Below are 12,334 nucleotides of genomic sequence, written 5' to 3'. Positions count from 1 at the left end.
AAGGTGGACAAGGAAGACATAAATTACGTAATATCTACTTGAAAAGTCTATAAAAGTGCAGTGTTATCGATACAACCGAAGACACTGCAACATGAATGACTGATAAATTGAAAATCCTTTAAACCTTTTCTCCCATAAAAATAATTAACCAGCGGCAATTAATGTCCTTATCTGCCACAATGAAAGTAAGGATCATTAGAAAAACAACCCTCGTGTAACAACAAGCCACAACCTTGCTGGACCAGAGATCCGTTGTTAAGCCTAACTGTATCAAAATCGAAGACACGATTGAGAAATTCTGGCTTGTTCCGACTTCAACCGACCTCCTATCGTCCATACAATAACAATAAAGATAACAACGCTGGCGGCCACGAAAAAAACACCCCGTGCGTAAATATAAAAGTCCACAGTGGTCGTCATTGGCGTATCGGCCGATAAGACGGGGATAATATTGAAAGACGTCTTCGATCAACTCTGTAACGACTCGCCGGGGCATAGGCGAGAACCCTATTTACATAATGACAAATACATGACGATCGTGTCGATCGCGGGAACAAGACGTGGATCACAATTTTATACCGCCGATTGTATAATTATAACATCCTCAACGCTGGTCTCCTTGGGTCTAACTGACCCTAACAGACCTCTATTTATTGACAGATAAGAAACTTACTGTTTTACATTAATACGTGCACTCTCGTCTCACACTCTTATTTTTAGAGATTTGCATATTTTTGTGTGGGAATGACTAGTGACGTTGGAAGATAGAAAATATGGAACTATGTAGAGGATTGAATATCGAATAGAACTTGAGTTTATGAAGATATGACTAGACTGCAGATTTTTAAGCATTTATGAGGAATTTCTGGTTTCTTAATTATTAATGCCTTAACTTCAATGGCCTGAAAACGTGACATAGGTCGTTTTACCTTATGGTCACAGAAATGACATGAAACATACTATACAGGGTGTCCACGCTGAAACAGACCTCCTAAAATATCTTCTCTGCTTCCGTGGCATATCTGAAAATCGTCCGTGGCATAATCTGAATGGCTTCAAACAAAAGCAATATCATGGAAGAACAATCTTTTGTGTAAGATCATTGTTTTTAGTCTTTCAAAACTTCGTGTTATTAAAAACAGAGAAGATATTTAGGTGACCTGCTTGAACACCCTGTATAATTCAACATAGTTGAACAACAACACGCACAAAATGAAAACACAAAGTCGAACGACGTCAGTGACTTTAAAATGCAAATGAGGCATTGACCGTCACCCGTTCCGACAAGTACCAAGAGACAAAGCATAAGTAGAAACGATCGTAGCGTATGTTTGCTAACAGGTAATTCCAGCCACCTGTATATCAACTCTCCAGTAGGAGAAGACAAAGAGCTCTTGTAAACTGAATCGGTGAGCTGAAGAACAGTGCAAGACTAAAAGTCACATTCTGAGATGTTTCTTTCGTGTAATTTTATGCATTCTATCTACATATCTGAATCTCAGAGCCAGAGTGTATTAACCCTTTAACAGTTCAATAAAATTGCAAATTTTGATACAAAAGAAATGTTTTTTTATTCTTTAAAATACTTCTACTGGAGGACCCATTTGAAGTTTCGCATGTGATCAGCTCAAAAATTATAACCTGTTTCAAAAAATGTTTTACATAAACCGTCCACCCAGAGAAAATTTGTGATCATCAAGATGTCTTCCCTGAAGCAGGGTAAATTTTATTTAAAACATTTTTCGAAACGAGCTATAGTGTAGGAGATGATAAAATGTTTTATTTTTTATTTTATTTTTATCGACATCTAGTCATGCCTGAATCTCACCCAAAAGAAATTGTTAAACGATTAAATCTACTTATTTTCTGTGTGACTTAATACCTACACTTTGCCCCTGAGATCTAGATATAATTTTGACACTATTTGAAGATGACTAATCTTCGACTTGTTCTGTTTTTCTAACTCATCGGTTCAATTAATCCGTTCAAACCACGATCTGCGTATGAATATTTCCCAAGCTCACGTGTACCAAACTCTGACGGATGCGTGACAGTGCCATGACATTTCTGAAATGGCCGCGATCTAGCGTGCCCTTTAACCTCGGCCCATATACACGCAGCGACACAATCGATGCATTGCCGTGCCCATCAATGGATCAGCTGCTCGCGCTCGGTCCACTTTATTGGCAAGTCATAATTATAAATTTATAGTTACTCTTGGCTACCATTCAACTCCGTGAAGGGAGTGCTCACAAGGCAACGCAGACTAGGTCAAACTGCTCAGTATTATTTTGCATTATTCTGCAGTTGTCCATTAACTTTACTAGAATTAGTTGTACTACAGTTCTGCTACACTTGAGCTTTGAAAATGTTATTTTATATCTGGCTGTTAAAGGTCTAAATAAGGAAAACTGTTTATATGGAGTGTTCAGAGAGCAGAAGAATGATTAAATATTAGACCTTTAAGCTAATTTTTTTTTTTGGTTTAGTGAATTAAAAGTTTAAATGTCTTATACATATAATTATAAAATATAATATTTTATTTATTGTTTACAATAGAGGAGCTCATAGCTAAATCAACCTCTGCCAAAATTTGCTTATAAAAACGTACTTTAACCTTTCATGGGCATACTTAATTTTCGCACCTTTCGTGGACACAGTGGGACCATTTTGTCCATGCCTATTATTTTTAGTGTTCTAAGCTTTCAAAAAATCTGAAAAAATTCTGGAATACTTATTGAAGTCTCTAGTTTAATATACAATCGCTACTTGAATCATATATTTGTCAGATTAATTAAGAAAAAAGCTCAGAAGGAGTTTACAAAGAAATCAGAATTCATTGTGGCCAAAATGAACGTAGTGTGCTCATAGGTCAATGGTCATAAGCGGAAGTCACAACATGATGGAACTTGTACTATCAAAATGTAATGTAATATGTGTAATATTTAGTTAAGAAAAACTTCAATTGATTGGCAAAAAATTGTTTACATTTTTTTATATTTCAGTTGCAAGTTGAAGTACCTTTTCTCTGACCTAGAAAAAGACAAAAACTGACAAATCCTCAATTCTCAAAATTGAGACAGTTCTCAATATCTAACTCTATATTTCTAAAATACTCAGTCAGTAGGTTACAGTGTGAAGGCAACGACCCCATTAAAAATTGCAATCACATCGAAGACAGAAGGACATTTGTCGCATAATCATTCAAGAATCACTTCCGTGTCTTTGCCAACAGACCCAAATGACGATTAACAAACCAGATGAGAATGTTCCAGACTCATGAATGTTGTTATTTCCCGATGATCTGCGACACTCAAGTATTAAAAAAATATCAAGGGCCATGTTTATGAACTCCTCCACGCGAACGATATTGTTGCTGTAGCGACAAGGAAACGATTGATGCGAACTATTATTATCACTGAACAGTCGGATGTGATCTATTTCGAGAGCATAGCGATTTCAATATGTGATAGGTATAGCGTATCATTTCTCAGGACAGACTTCAATTTCGTTATTTGCGTGCTTCATTTTGCTGTCGAAAAATCACCCCCTATATACGATCAGATTAAGCACAAATAATGGCAGCTTCATTTAAGGCAAAGAGTTAGTTTATTTCTCGAAGATATTTCGATGTTTCTTTATTCGTGTATAGGTATTTGCACCAGTAATTGCCAAAGTGGTCTAAGAGTTAAAATTTATCATTTATTTCATTTGATGTTGCATCGAGTTACATTACAAAATAAATGATAAATTCAACTCTTTCATGTTTTGTAACTTACAATTAGACCACTTCCATAATTACTAGTACATTTGTATACATATATTTGTGGTTGTAAGGCAAAACAGCCTATGTTACATTTTCAGAAAATTCGAGTGAAGGCCTTAATTAACATCTAGAGTGGAGAATTTATATTTTCAGAAAGATGAAAGGGCATTTAATGAATTTTTTCACCTAAAAATAAAAGGTTCAAGAAGACACAACTCCATAAAGGCGAATTTAGACTTTTCACTTTAGATGAAAACAACCTTTACAATTTTCACTATGAATGAATCATCCATATGATTATCCAAAGTAAAACTATGAATCTTTATACATAAGTATATGGAAAATTTCAAAAATTTTTCAAAAGTTAACCATACTCTATGAAATTTGAAGAACACAACAAATCTTTAATTAATTTCCATTTCTCTAGTTGTGTTTATAAAAATAGGGAGTTCCATAAATTTCCCCTGTCTAATGAGAAGATAATAGCTGATGTAAGTACACTTAATGAGGCAGGTTGACTAAAGTAGTTCAAAATTTACGATTCTGATTAAAATAGTGAATAGTATAAAAGAAAAACCAGAAAGTGAATTTTTGTGGATCGAATGTTATAATATTTTTTAATATACAAATTAGCTACTAATAATTTCTAATTTTCAACGTGCATTACAATATTACATAAAAAATTATTTACAGTGTTACTGTTTCACATTTGTTTACAGTTCTCCGAGTCATCCAGATTATGAAGTCTACTTATAAGTAATATACAATTACGTATTCATAAATCGTAAAGTTATTTTGTTACTCCAAGGTCTTCCACATACAGATGTCAAGATAACATTGAAAAATAAACAACTTGCAAAATATGTCATATTCCATGATGGAACTATATCAAACATTGAAAAATGCAATAGAAGCCCAATATATCATGTTTACCACGTCCTATTCAAGATTTATTGCCACGTTGTTGCACACTGTGTACATTTCACGATATGTGAACATACGTTTCAGTTTGTAATTGATTTTAATCTCCAGAATAGAGACAGATCATTATTAAATGCTGTAACTGCTATAATCTTAAAGACGACAAAACTTGTTATGTAAACGCGTAACTCTGCTGTTTTTAATTATTCATATTTCAATGTCTTGCAATTTGAAATAGCAACATTTAATATTTTCTTGAACGAATTAATGATCTGAATATATAATTAGTTCTTTAAAAAACAAGCCCAAAAATTAATGAAATATTATTGTTGATATTTTTATTTTCACTTTCCACTCTATGCTTTATTAAATCTCACAGAATGGCTCAAAGTAGTATTGTTTTAATTTAAACAATTCCTATGTTATTTCTATATTCCACCATTCTATGCACTATAATCGTCTTGTATCAAATTACAATAGCACTAGCACCTACAGAAAAAGAGTACCAAGCATACAGGACATTCGACAACAGGTGTCAGAAATTTGGAAGGATGATTCTACAGAGTAAAGTAAGACTAAAATAAAAAATAACAAAATTGCGTTTCAGACCATTTCCAAGATATTAATTGTTGAGAAAATGCCCAAAATACGCCTGAAATGTGTCTGACTCGAGACTTGAGTTATTTTACTATCTTAACTGTGTCTGACCTAACTGTTTCACAGCAGCAGAGTAAGTTCCAAGTCAATCACATTTTGCGCAAATTTTAAACGTTTATGCAACAATTGATAACTCTGAAACAAAATTCCAAATACAATTTCGTCATCTTTTATGTTTGTCCTATTTTGACAGGTAGAATCGCCCCTTATAATTTCTGACACCTGTTATCGAATACTCTGTATGAATAAGGATCTGCTCGAAAGAATACTGCTCCATTTTAAATGATAAATTTCTTTATCTAACATACTATTTAGTAAAATCATCTCGAATTATGAAAGCATCAGTAACAAAAAAATAAAAACTAGAATACACTCTGTTTAGAAAATTCGTGGACACTCTCTGCCCTTTCTAAATCTAACAAGCAGAGCCCACGAGCATGAAAATCGCTTTTAGGATAAGACTGGGTGTAATTTGTAGTATAGACATAGTGTATTAAAAGTCTCATACCATTCATCAATATGAGCTTTTGTTCTTGAGAAATTTCACTTTAAAGTGTTATTATAAATATAGACAATGCTGTTCATAAACACTGTGGTTATAACATTATGTATATATTTTTTGAGGAAGAGCTAATTCGAGAATTCCATACAACTATTGTGGTGGCACATATAATAAAAGCACGAAAAACATAAATTCTCGGAACACCATGCAAACGTCAAAAATGCTACATTTTCGTCACGTCACAAATTTTACGTAATTTTAGGAAACAAACTTGATTTATATTTTTGAAAACCGACACGAAACTTTTCTCTACGTGCCCTGAAATCTAAACATCATCAACAGTGTACATACATACGACCAACAAAGTGCCTACGTTGAATATTGCTTATATTTATGAAAAAACATTGAAATAAAATTTCTCAAGAACGAAAACCCATTTTGACGAACGTTATCAGGATTTTAAATATTACGTTTTGTGTGTATACTACAAATTATACCCAGTCTTGCTCTAAAAACGATTTCTACGCCCATGGGCTCTCTTTGCAAACCAACCTATCCAAACGAGTTGCTCTATTTTAAACAATACATTTCTCGATTCAACACCCATTTACTATAATCAATGCCACCGTCTCGAATTACGAAGACACAGGGAGCCAGAGACACGGTGCACGCATCGGGTACGCGACACCGACGCATCCGATTTCGAACGCCAATCAATGCCACCGCTGGCGAACTTCGTGTTTTTCCACGACTTTTATTGTATCCCCGCCGTGAGAATCGAGGAAGCTAACTTGAACTGCGACAACCACGATAATATATTACCCACGCGCACGTAACGAGCGCGCAGAAACACGCGGAAAGCACGTGGCACTCGCGGGCTACCTAGTGAATGAATGCACGACGCCTGGCATGGAAGGCACAGAGCTCCTTATCACCATCTGGGAATTTCCTCGTTAGTTAGCGTCGGGTCCAAGTGTAATTTGCAAAGAAATTACGTGGCAGGGAAAAATGGAATTTGTGGATCAAGGGTACTTTTGTTAGCATCGTTATCAATGACTTTGCGCATGTTAAAAAATGTACACCTGTAGATAAGGGTATTTAAGGAACGCGTGCAACATCCAACGCGTCGTTAATCATGTCGTTTGGAAAAGTTCCACGGAGTAGTAGCTTCTCACCCAACGATACCGTTTTATCGTTGCAACTTGTTTATTGTACGATGTCTCGTATTTGTACTATCGTTTAAAAGTTTGGAATTATGAGCAAAGTGATTTATCGAGGAAAATACAGTTACATTGTTGAAACATAGTTTAAGAAGCAATGAGTAATTATAAGTATCTGTTTGTTTATTCTATGATATTGAAGTAAGGGATATTATTATTGTTATGTATTGGTATTGTTGTGAATATTTAATAGTAATTAATTTTGTGAATATTATTAATTATCGTTGAAGGTGTTAACTTTGAGTCAAATGTGGTAAGCTATTTCATGGATAATATCACTAAATATTATTACTATTTAAGAGAAATGATATTTAGAGTTATAGTTAATCAATTATGTATTAATGATTATTTGACAATTTTTTAGCCTGTCGTTGTTTGACACGAAAAGTGTTTCTTTTACACTAAAAAAAAAATGGATATCTTTTCAATTATATTGTTCTTGTAATACTTATTATATTATTCTTGTATTATTATGCTTTGTAGTTTATGAATATAACAATGATTCACGGCGACAAGGATCTCACATGAATTTCGATTATATCGTTCACTTAGTCTAGCAATGAAATACCTAAAAAATTAAAATTTACATACATATCGTCATTCAAACCGTTCTTTCTGTACTAATAAGTAGACTGACGATACTTATGCAAATTCATATTTTTATACACACATTTAAAGACGTGGAACCTTCTTAATATGGTAATGAGTATTTTGTTTTTAGTACTTTTACAAGAAATGTTAGAAATTTTAAGAGGCAATTTTATATTAAATCTTCTCTTAAAATTGTATACAAAATCACCTCAAAATGAAATGAAAATGAAGACTGACTAAATTGTATTTCAAGCTTCATTTCCGAACTATTAATTGTTATAAGTGCATTTAAAATGTGCGAGAAATGTGTCTGACTTTAAATCTCATTCTACTTGTTTCACAGCGTCTGGCCTGGCTAATACACCTCTACAGTAGAGTAAGTCTCCAAACCAGACATATTTTCGGCGCAATTTCATCATTCTTAATTTGCATTTTACTTTGGCATGCAGAATCACTCCTTAAAATTTCTGACACCTATTGTCGAATACACCATACGAGCAGTATTTCCTATCCTTCATTATAAATACATTTGTAACGCTATTAACAAGTTTGAAATTGTTTAAAGTGAAAATGTTCCACTTGCGTACACTGTTACACGCATTTTTTACAAGAACAAGGTAGACTACTATGTGTATAATTTGACTTCGAAAGTGTGTCCTCGCTACAAATATGAGTAAGCCATAAGCTTATATCGAAGAAACGATGTACAGTAAGACCTCGATTAAATGGCAACTTGGCAACATTAGATTCAATATCGACACGCCCTCTTAATAGCTATTTTTTATTTTATGCGAACTATTATTAAATCATGATTTGAGTTTCAGCCATGAGCCTATTCTACTTTTATCGTTAATACAGCAAATAATTGAGAACCGTTAGTCTATACCAAAGTTCATGAGTAATTACAGATTGATTAATCAAGATTCTACTGCATTTAATTATAAATTTTCTCATGGTTTATCTTATGTAATGCCCGAAGGATTAGATTTTAAGTAAAGACTTTTTTACTTAACGAATGATCGATATTATCGAACGATATCATGATTCACGCAAATAATCAGATAAACTCGTGTCTCGAAAGGCACCACGCGAAACTGGAACGATACTAATCGTCAGAAACTTTGATTCTTTATCATTCTCAAGTTCTCGATTGTTCGATGGTTATCAAAGTTACGTGAACATGAACTTCGTTTAAAAACCATTGTTTTATTTCCCTTATTTATATAATTACTGTATTATTCATCTTCATGGTATGATAATAGTCACAGTATTTATACTATCTATCTAAACTTGTATTAATATCAAAAATAATATTACTGGAGATTATTTTATTCCTAAGAGAGTTGAAATATTTACTGTTGCATTTAATTACTGATTTACCTAAAGATTATTAATTTCTAGGATTCTTTCCCATCTTTCACATTTTCCATGATTTTTCCTGGTTTCTTGCATAAAAAATAAATGAGGAATAAAATATCTGAGTATTAATTACATTCGTAGCTTTTCTTCTTTTCAATGACAATAGAAGTGGAAATTTATTATTTTTTGCAGTATTCAGCAGTATTCCAATTTAAACAAGAAACTAAAGAAAATTACAGTAAAATAATTATTCTGATACTGATTATCCTTTGTATGTGTAATCAAGATATAAACATCATTTCATGAACGATATAGTTCAATTTTTTGAGCTATGTTTCTTTTGCTAATGGACTAAAATATTAAAATTTAATTTTCTCAATCAAGCTATTTAAAGTTTCCAACTTCACTACTGTCTTATGAACTTATGCCTTTCTAAACCCTTATTTTGAAATGAAAAAATTCTTTTAATGTCCTATCTTCTTTCTGAAGATACAGATTCTATATTCTAGATCTCAGTTAACGCCTTAACTCGAATTTTCTGAAAATGTGACATAGGTCTTACAGTCGCAGATGCAAGACAAACACTTCTCATAAATTTACGACAATGCTATTTGCCTGCACAGTTTTCTATCCTCTTCACGAATCATCCTTTATATACAAGAACATATAACAGCCTCGTAACGTAGAACAAGTCACATTCAAAAATATCTAATGATCTACAAGTCATCAGCAAATAGAACTAACGCAACAAAATAACGTAAGAACCGGACAGATAGTGTAATTGCATGTAATAAATGTCTAGATTGGCATCCTCGAGCGAGTCTTTCTGTTCACAAAATAGCAAGCCACGCGTCTCAGAATTGCGATCTTTGCGTCAACGCTTGCAACGAAGTAGAAACATGGGACATCGTTCTCTAGGCGCGTGTTCTTACGAAAAATTTCATCACCACACGCTATATAGAATCGAACTTTTCGGCGAAGCAATAAGCAGCGATGTGTAATCGTATACTATTTTTTGTCATGGACCATAAATAAACTGCGAGTAGCGCAATATCGACCCTGCATCAGCTACTAAGTCATAATTAACAATCATTTTTACACAACCGATAGAATATTGTTTAAAAGTTATGTAAAGGTTGCAAACAGAAGAGGCAGCAAGAAAAAAATAATAAAATATATTGTTTCATAATTTTGATTAAGCCAGGTTGCGTTAACACTAATTAAAATGAAAAAAAAAAAGAAAGAAAAATTAAAAAAGTATAAAGTTGGGTTAAAATATAACCCAATCTTTTTCTATTTTTTATTTTTATTATATTTAATCTTGATCTATTTAGGATATATAATTTTATAATTATTTATTTATTTATGATTCTTCTTTTTCTTTTTTGCTAATGACAAGTTTGACGAAGTAGCAGTATGTGTTAATAATATTTAAATTGTTATTTGCATCACGAGTATGACTTATTTTTATACAATGAGAGATTTAAATATAATTATATAGACGATGTATAATAAGTTTGAATAAGTTCTATAAGGTAGAATATCGTGAATGAAAAATACGAAGAACGCATAATACCACAGCGTATTATCTAATACTGTAACATTCTACAATAACTAGACGTTTAACGTACAGGAACCAGTATATGAGTGATGTAAGCCAATTTTCCTCGTTCTAAGGCGCACCGCAAAGAACAGCAATATAGTGAAGAAGCAACTCAATTTTCTGACTTTATTGACTTAGCAGTCTAATTGTCGGCACATTGCACGTCACAAGGAATTTTTAATGTATCTAACTAGAGTACTTACAAAATGAGTATAGTAGTTTTTATTAATTTTATTTAATTATTTTGAATAATAGTGGGAAGACTATTTCTATTTAATTCCTATATCAAAAAGTTACTGAAAACGAATTATGTTCTTTCAACTTTAACAACGTGACGAATGGCCTAAAGGAACCGTACTGTTTTAGGACTCGAGTTATTTGGAACAGCATGGAATTAGTAAATACATTAACAAATTTGTGACAATTAAATGAAAAATTGACAGCAACAGCTGAGCATTATTCGAATAATTATCTAATATAATGACTCTAATTAAAATGATTTATGTAGACATTAATTACGCATGATGAGTCATCTTATCCATGTCATTTGCCTAATCTTTATCTATTAAGTCGGTTTGATTGCACCTATACTCAAAATATGATGATAATATTATCGAGTGAAAATTAAGTCGCAATAGTTCAATTTCTTATTTCATGTTTTAATTTTTGCACAAAAGAAACTAGTAGAACAAACTTTTACAGTATGACTATAAACAGCTTTTCCATTATTCCTACTTGTCAGATGAACTTTTATTGGATGACCTTTATTCGGATAAATCACCGCCTATAAGCGCTTTCATTCGGATAAATCTGCTCTGGATAGCTGTTATTCATTATCACCGAATAAGAAATTATTCGTCATTTTTGTTTACTGTTCTTCGTCCGACTAAAAAGCCTCCTCACCACTATCACGACCCCGTATATTCCCCTGATCCCGCGTCGATACGTTCTTCGCAGATATTTCTATCGACATGTTTACGCAATCGAATAAATTACCGAACAATCGAATATTCATTCGAAGAAATACCGTCAACATCTCGTCGAACCTCTTCTCCACAATGCTCTCGCAAATCACGCGCGTTTCGAGCGATCTCGTGTCAACAAACGCGCCAAGGACGATAAAAAACCAAAGCAAAACATGAACAAATCTGCACGACGAAATTACGTTCTTTTTCATTGTAAAACGGTGTTTTAAAGAAATTTGTAAATATTGTCTCGTGTCAACAAACGCGCTAAGAACGATAAAAACCCAAAGCAAAACATGGACAAATCGGCACGATGAAATTACATTTTCCTTCATCGTAAAAAAAGAAACAAAAAAAAGAACAGCATGCAATTAATGCATGCACTCAGCGTGCATCAAGAAATACGTCACTCGTACCAAGCATAGAACGACTAAATATTAAAGCCTTAACAAGCGAAACACTTGTGTGGCTCACGATTGACGTTTTGAACTTGACTGCTCGACAGGAATGGCACTGGTTTTAACCTGTTAGCTCATTTCCTGGCCGCGGACACCTTCCGTGTATTCAGAAATGATTGAATGCCAGTTAACTCGTTCTCGCGGAAAACGGTAGATGTGATGTAATGAAGTATAGTATTCCCACGCTGTAAACTGGTTGACTATATTCGTCACGTCTTCAAGTCATTTGCTTGCTTGCACTGTCGTTTACGTCTTCGAGGAAACAACAGTATGTTATTAATGCTTGATTCGA

At 33.3% G+C, this 12,334-nt stretch overlaps 1 protein-coding gene across 3 annotated transcripts in view; it reads right to left on the bottom strand.

Annotated features, from left to right (window-relative positions):
* The window catches only part of Tps1 (Trehalose-6-phosphate synthase 1), a 57,776-nt gene that overhangs the window by 29,729 nt on the left and 15,713 nt on the right, over positions 1–12,334 (bottom strand). The gene's annotated exons all lie outside the window — the stretch shown is intronic.

This window comes from Calliopsis andreniformis, chromosome 3, assembly GCF_051401765.1.
Source record: "Calliopsis andreniformis isolate RMS-2024a chromosome 3, iyCalAndr_principal, whole genome shotgun sequence".
Lineage (NCBI taxonomy): Eukaryota > Metazoa > Arthropoda > Insecta > Hymenoptera > Andrenidae > Calliopsis > Calliopsis andreniformis.
This window is presented reverse-complemented; position numbering and strand designations above follow the sequence as displayed.